General features: G+C 45.1%; 1 long non-coding RNA gene across 1 annotated transcript; it reads right to left on the minus strand.

Annotated features, from left to right (window-relative positions):
* Positions 1–991: 991 nt before the first annotated feature.
* LOC124686557 lies at positions 992–3,097 on the minus strand. Its single transcript, XR_006997857.1, has 2 exons — positions 2,945–3,097; positions 992–2,853 (listed from the first exon to the last, which is right to left on the minus strand). It is a non-coding gene; the product is annotated as an uncharacterized LOC124686557 (long non-coding RNA).
* Between the last annotated feature and the right edge of the window lie 5,248 nt (positions 3,098–8,345).

Consider the following 8,345-nt stretch of genomic DNA (forward strand, 5'->3'; position numbering starts at 1 on the left):
TCTTCTCTTCCTCCATCTCGACATCACTCCAACTGGTGGCGTCAGGGGGCAAATGGCCTGGTCATCTCGCTGGTCTCCGGATCCGGTGAGATTTGTTGTCGGTGGTTGGTGTTCGATACTTTCGTGGGTGGCAGTCGCGTCGACTACTCCAGTTGTGTGTGGTGTCTTGCACTTGTGCACGTGGATGAGGGCATGCGGCGGCATTTCTCTTCTTCGACTATGTCAAGTGAAGATGACGTCGTTGGGATTTGGTGACCACGGGGAAGATCCCCGGCCGACGTGCCACAAAGTCTCGGGTTCGTTGCTTGTGATAGCCCGGTTCATCGGCTCGAAAAGCATCTGTGAATGCGATGGTGCTCTCCCAGATCTAGGTGTGGCAGTTATTCGCCTCTTTTTCCGGCGCTACCATAGTGGCAGTGGAGGAAGATGGACGATATTTTGGCGAGGCACATGTTTCTCCAAGGGTGAACTTGTAGTTTTACTTCTTGTGGGTTTCCTTGTGCGAAGTTGCTTGACACAAATGCTTGTCTTGTGTGGTGACCATATGTGTAATCTCTGCAAACAGATTGTCTAATAAAATATATGGTTACATCAAAAAAAAAAGCAAGAGTTATCCCCGACCATGGCGATAGCGGACCGTACTACATGTATGAGAGCAACTTGGTCACTCATGAGAACAAACCCAATGTGATGAATTACATGGAATGTATCTTCTTGGTGAGTAAGGACAAAGAAATGTTTGTCCTTTCTTATGTTCCCGAGTAAGTCACTCGCTAGCGCCATAAGATTCTTTCGTATATTTCTATCGTTATGTTCAAATTAAGGATATAATGGTCCATTTGAAATGTTGTAATATACTTTTAAGATAACTAGATGATACCCCGCGCGTTGCTGCGGAAATTATATGTTATATCTTTTATAAATAAAAAGTAGAATGGGAAACATACAATATTTGAATAGAAAGAGTCAAAGATCAGATCTAACAAAGATCTAAGTAAAATGTTGATAATTGCATTTGAAATGTTGAACGACTACATGGATAGATGGTACAGACTTGGACTTAGCACTAATATAATGGTACTGGGTGAGCATTGAAACAATTATAGTACATAAATGTTACTCCGGTAGCTTAGGCCAACTTCAAAAGGGCCAACTGAGTTGTGGAAATCAGAATCAAGGGAAGATACAACTTGGTATATATGTATTTAAATGCAGTTAGCTGATATAAGATTATGGTAACACCATGGGGCTAGCACTTCAGAGATACAATATCTGAAAAAACAATAACAAACAGGCTAATACTTTTGGGAACAATAACCATGGGGTTAGCTACTATAAGATTATGGTAACACCATGGTGCTTAATACTTCTTGGAAACACATCCTGCCGCTTGAAACTAAAAGTAAGAGTAAACTCGAAAAGTGAAAACAAAGGATCCTGTGTTGACATATGCAACATCTGATTTTCCCAGCAGTGATACCTCAGATAAAAAATCCTCAAACTTTTCCTCTCAGCATTGGATTTCCTCTAAAACGTATCCCTGCCTTCAGAAATGAAGCTTTCAGAATTTGCATGATCTAAGGAGATGAAACCAACAGGCTAGTGAGTAGACACATATCAGGGCATAACCAAGTGTATGCTTACATGCAGACTACATGCAGTTCAACTTGAAGAAAAGCAGACAAATCAAAACTAAGTAATCAAGAATAGAAATGGTGGAGAGAAGTATTGCCCTTACATTAATCAATCTGATCACACTGTTATATTAAGAGCCATAATTAGGATTCTAGATTGCAAAGGAAAATGTTAAGAAATCTGTAAGTTAGAGATTATGAGACTATATGAATTTTCATTTCTTAATTGCAAAATAACATGGAATGATTCTGGACAGAAAAAAAGGACTTCCCTGCATATGCCAATTGCCAAACTGCACACAGATAACCATGTAAAACACTCATTATTTTTACATTAAAACATTCAGACCATACAGTTGACAACTCTCCAAACAAAAAATAACTTTACATAATGAAGTTGTACCAGTAGATTAGCACTGTACGATGGTAACCATGTTTCCTGAAACGCCAGAAGGGTTATGTACATAATTGTTTGGCAGAACTAATGAAAAAAAAAAACAGAGAAAGGCATACCGCCAAGAAGCACTCGAGACCTCTCCTGTTCATAGAAGTAGAATTTGGTGTTCGCTCGTGGGTGAACAATTATCCATATGAAGTAATTCACATGGTGCTGCATTCAGATGACCTGATCAGGGGGGCAATTTCTTGGTTGTCTGCAGAAGTCCAGATAGTAGCAAAGGTTCCATGGTAATTTGTACAAAACTGACGTGACATGGAATGAAATTGTTGGTATTGAATAGTTGGAGCACGTGAAAGCAAATTGGGGAGAGAGGAGCATAAATCGAAACAGGCACTGCCTCCAGGGATGGTTGGCCACCGCAGTCATCGTGACTGCAATGTCCCGGCCTGTTGTCCATGATGTTCTTGCCGTCAAAGTGCCCCTCACCTCCTGGAGAACCGGCTCCCGCGGATTCCAGGCGATGAATGTATTTCACGGAAGATTGAGGGAAGCAAATTCCAATGTAACTAATTAATTTAGGGGGATTCGAGGGTAACAAATACATCCGACCAGCAAAAGTAGAAAAAAATGAAGACGCATGTGCTTATGCAATGTAAATAAAAATTATGAGTGAGAGATGAGCACTTCTGTACCAAATGAAAGCAGAGCGTCCTTCGGCCATACATGTGATGATACGCTTCCTCCTAGCTTCAGCGACCAACAGTATCCAATCAAAACCCAATCAAATCGGAGAAATCTTGAGAGGTCACCTTGTACAATCTAATAAACGGGTGGGGCAAAACGTCAAGCAGCTTTCGAGCCGGGCCGGAGAATGACCAGAGAGACTGAAAATCGCCAAGCGGCCAGCTACCAGATTAGAACCCCCTGCTAGAGATGACGACGCGAGCGAGCGGGTGGGCGTGGTCGATGTTGAGGATGAGGGTAGATTTTTAACTTGGAGGGGAGGTGGCGACTGCTCAGTTGAACAGAACAGTTTCTACTCGATGAATGCAAGGAGCATCGAGCGATTTTATGGCATTAGTGGTGGGGAGATCTTGGGTCGCGATGGGGAGTATTAGTGGTCAGGAGACCGTCGGTCGCAGCGGCGGAGTAGATGGTACCGATGAGTCTAGAACCACCACCAGGAATAGGAATGGCGATGCTTCCTTTTTTTCTTTGTTTATTAGGATAAAGGGCCATCGAGTGCAGATATGGCTGTGCGAGCCCACGAAGGACGTCCAGCCCACGGACGACTAAAGTTGCTTCTCCAGCCCATGTTGAAAGGGTGCGGGAAAGGGACGAAGTCGACGGACGTGAAGCCACGCGATGCAGCGAGCCTGGGAAAGAAAGAGGGTGACGTGGAGGCATGAGAAGGCAGCAAAATCTGGTAGTGGGGGATTGCTATTTAGAGATAAAAGATTTATGTTGCTGTTAATGACTATCAATAGATCGGTGGATCTTTCATGAAGACCATGCATGTGGACCTCTCCCATCCCAAATAGGCCGGCGATTTGAAGAACATGAGCAACTCGATGGGGGCAAAACACATCCTCTCAAGTTTATTCTGCAATTGAATCTCTAAGGGTACGTCCAAATTTGTCCATTTAGGGATACATTGTATCCGTTTAGAGGGTGTCAGACAAGTGTACCAACGACACCCAAACATAGCCCTAAATTGTTTGGATATGATTGTTTTTTTGTCCGCTTCGATGTCTCTCATATTTTCAAAAATCGGACTGAATATGGTTTAAAGTAAATTACAACCACATAATTAAGTTGACATAATTGAAAACCACATAGTTCATGCAACATTAAAACGGCATAGTTTGAACACAACATATTGTTAGTAAATCATCCAAAATAGTTCAAACATACCACTAGCTCAAACATGCTACAAACTTTATAAAAATACTACATATATACAACCCACTAGATTGAACACAAACCAATTACAACCCATCATGACTTTATATCGACGAATGCTACCCAGTATCTACCTCCTTTCTCTTCCTTACTCGGTGGCCGCGGCGGGGATAGCTCGGCGGTGTACTCCTCCTTGTCGGAGTCCTAGAGCATCACTACATCACAAGAAGTTAGGGAGTCATGAAGGTCTTGTTTGGTGGAGGCTAGCATGTAGTGACACGAATATTCCATCGATTGAAGCGTGCCAGCGTCGAGATCCTCCTCGTTTTACCTATCGGCATCAATCATATTGCATTAAATCCCCGTTGCCTCCCTCACCTCGGCCTCTCTCCTCGTTTCATCATCTATCTTTCGCCTCCCTTCCATCTGGTATTCGTTCTCCATGTCATGGAGTCGGCGTGATTCCTCGTGCAACCTTTCCTTCTTCTCCAACATGTGCTCGTCTCACTCCCCCATTTACGATTGGGAGAGTGGGTCTTGTTGTCTGAGGTAGCGGCAAAATTATCGCTATCCGAGGGGGTGGCAAAGTCCTTGCCCAGCGGATACCATGGTTCAACCACGGGTGAGGGAGGGTTCCAGCCCGAAGGGAAACTCTTTAGGAGATGACGATGACATCAGGCGATGGACGGGCATGTTAAGAGCTCCCGGCCCTAGCTTCGTTCATGGTGAACGGTCCTGAGAATACGCCTAGGCACCCAAGAGCAACGGTGGTGATGCACGTGGAAGGGCATGTCGCGAGCTCCCGGCCTTTTCATAGTTTTTTTTTGCGGGGAAAAGAGAATTATATTAAACCAAAGAAAGGTTAGAATCAAGGTTCATCGCCATAGCAATCTTCTGAGGTGCGTCCCTTAGCCAGAACTCCGTCCTATCCTAAACTCTACCTAACTTAGCTAACTCATGGCTAACTATGTTAGCTTCCCGGCTAACCTGCAACACACTAACATCTCTTTCCCTAATCAACTCACGGATGGTGTTTATTCTAAAGGCATAATCTGAAGTATTAGGGGTGCCTTCCTTGATTAACGCAACAGCTTCCACACAGTCAGACTCAACTGTGATCTTTAGGGGCGTCCAGAATAGGGACTGCTGCAACCCTTCTTCTATTGCTAAAATTTCCGCTTCAGTAGCACTACTGCACTGTCTTAGTGAACGACATCTCGCCTACCTGATCTCGAAGCACCATACTAGTGCCTGTCGCATCTCTTGTGAACGTCCCATCGATATTCAGCTTGGCCTCTCCCCTATTTGGCTTATCCTATCTTTTGCGCACCTTCTTCCTTCCATCAAGCTTTGGCCCGGCCTTCTTAATCCCTTGATCTAAGTTGATAACCATCTTGCCTTCGGTGATATCAGCGGCAGGGAATTGTTTAATAAGCACAAGTGAATTTAGATAGCTTACTAGAAAGCGCCTTGAGCCTTCGATAGGTGGACAGGGTTTATCATGGGTAATTTCGTTGTGTGCATGCCAGATTCTCTAGAGTGTCATGAGTGTGGGTGCCCTCTGATTCTCTGGGCTCGACACTAGGAGTTGAAGCAGCCACTCCGGCCCTGTGTTCTTCAGCATGCCATCTGGTGGCAGGTCCCAGACCTCGGTCATGGCGTTCCAAAGATCGCGGGCATGTTGGCATTTGACAAACACATGGAAGGAGTCCTCATTGTCACATCTACAGATCGGGCACAACCCAGATGTTGCTATTCCCCTGCGTTTGAGATTGAGCTGTGTTGATATGGCATTTTGACAGATTTTCCAAGCCAGGATCCTCACCTTGGGTGGCACCAGACAGTTCCAAATAATCTTCCATTCTGGTCTGGCACCGTTTGGTCGCAAACTTGTAGCTCCTCTGTCCTGCTCCATCATGGATGAGTGTAGGGCCATTTTGTAGGCACTTTTAACGCTAAAAATGCCTCTCTTATCAGGTTGCCATGCTAGGAAATCAGGCTCATTCCGTCGTGACATTTGGATTTTTAGGATTTCGGTGATATCATCCTGATAAAAGTATTGCTCAAGACGCTGAGTATTCCAGGTCCCGTCCTGGTTTAGGAAATCTGAAACCCATCTGTACCTGCATCTTCCTTGGTTTGAGCGCAGTTGATAGTTGCCCCCCTCCCGAGGAATCCACGGGTCTCTCCAGGCGCGTATGCTGGCCCCATTTCCCACTCGCCAGATCACTCCTTTCTTCAAGAGTTGTAGCCCATGTTCTATCGCATGCCAAGTCGAAGAGCCATTTCCTGTAAAGACAGTATCAATCAGGGAGCCATTGGGGTAATATTTTGCTTTGAGGAGTTGTGCACATAGGGTATCCGGGAATTGTATGAGGCGCCAGGCATGTCTGGCTAGTAGGGACTGATTAAAAGAGCCGCATATCCCGGAAACCTACACCCCCATAGCTCTTAGGACGAAGCATGTGAAGGACATATGCCCTAGAGGCAATAATAAAGTGGTTATTATTTATATCTTTATGTTTATGATAAATGTTTATATATCATGCTATAATTGTATTAACCGAAACATTAGTACATGTGTGATATGTAGACAAACAAAGAGTCCCTAGTATGCCTCTTAACTAGCTTGTTGATTAATGGATGATTAGTTTCATAATCATGAACATTGGATGTTATTAATAACAAGGTTATATCATTGTATGAATGATGTAATGGACACACCCAATTAAGCGTAGCATAAGATCTCGTCATTAAGTTATTTGCTATAAGCTTTTGATACATAGTTACCTAGTCCTTATGACCATGAGATCATGTAAATCACTTATACCGGAAAGGTACTTTGATTACATCAAACGCCACTCGCGTAAATGGGTGGTTATAAAGGTGGGATTAAGTATCCGGAAAGTATGAGTTGAGGCATATGGATCAAAAGTGGGATTTGTCCATCCCGATGACGGATAGATATACTCCGGGACCTCTCGGTGGAATGTCGTCTAATGTCTTGCAAGCATATGAATAAGTTCATAAGAGACCACATACCACGGTACGAGTAAAGAGTACTTGTCGGAGACGAGGATGAACAAGGTATAGAGTGATACCGAAGATCAAACCTCGGACAAGTAAAATATCGCGTGACAAAGGGAATTGGTATCGTATGTGAATGGTTCATTCGATCACTAAAGTCATCGTTGAATATGTGGGAGCCATTATGGATCTCCGGATCCCGCTATTGGTTATTGGTCGGAGTGAGTACTCAACCATGTCCGCATAGTTCACGAACCGTAGGGTGACACACTTAAAGTTGGATGTTGAAATGGTAGAACTTGAATATGGAATGAAGTTCGAATATTTGTTCGTAGTCCCGGATGAGATCCCGGACATCACGAGGAGTTCCGGAATGGTCCGGAGAATAAGATTCATATATAGGAAGTCATATTCCAAGTTTGGAAATGATCCGGTGCATTTATGGCAGGTTCTAGAAGGTTCTAGAAAAGTCCGGAAGAAATCACCATGGAAAGTAGAGTCCCGGAGGGACTCCACCTTGCATGGCAGCCAACCCTAAAGGGGAGGATTCCAAGGTGGACTCCCCTAGGGTGGCCGGCCAACCCCCCTCATGGAAGGGGGGAATCCCACCCCAAGTGGGATTCCCACCTTGGGTAGGTTTCCCTACATATGGGAGGTTTCATTGTTGGGGTCTTATTCGAAGACTTGGATACCAACACTTGGGGATTTCCACCTATATAATGAGGAGGAGAGGGAGGGGCTGCCTACACTTGGCCGCACCACCTAGGGCTGCCCTTGGCTGGCGCCCTAGCCTCCCCCTCTCTCTCCAAACCCTAGCGGTCTCTCTCCTCCACCACATCCCGCACGCTTAAGCGAAGCTCCGCCGGATTTCTCCACCACCACCGACACCACGCCGTCGTGCTGTCGGATTCAAGAGGAGCTACTACTTCCGCTGCCCGCCGGAACGGGGAGGTGGACGTCGTCTTCATCAACAACCGAACGTGTGACCGAGTACGGAGGTGCTGCCCGTTCGTGGCGCCGGAAGCGATCGTGATCAAGATCTTCTACGCGCTTTTGCAAGCGGCAAGTGAACGTCTACCGCAGCAACAAGAGCCTCATCTTGTAGGCTTTGGAATCTCTTCAAGGGTGAGACTCGATACCCCCTCGTTGCTACCGTCTTCTAGATTGCATCTTGGCTTGGATTGCGTGTTTCGCGGTAGGAATTTTTTTGTTTTCTATGCAACGTTATCCTACAGTGGTATCAGAGCCGTGTCTATGCATAGATGGTTGCACGAGTAGAACACAATGGTTTTGTGGGCGTTGATGCTCTTGTTATCTTTAGTTTGAGTACTTTGCATCTTTGTGGCATAGTGGGATGAAGCGGCCCGGACTAACTTTACATG

This window comes from Lolium rigidum, chromosome 2 (genome assembly GCF_022539505.1).
Source record: "Lolium rigidum isolate FL_2022 chromosome 2, APGP_CSIRO_Lrig_0.1, whole genome shotgun sequence".
NCBI classification, from domain to species: domain Eukaryota; kingdom Viridiplantae; phylum Streptophyta; class Magnoliopsida; order Poales; family Poaceae; genus Lolium; species Lolium rigidum.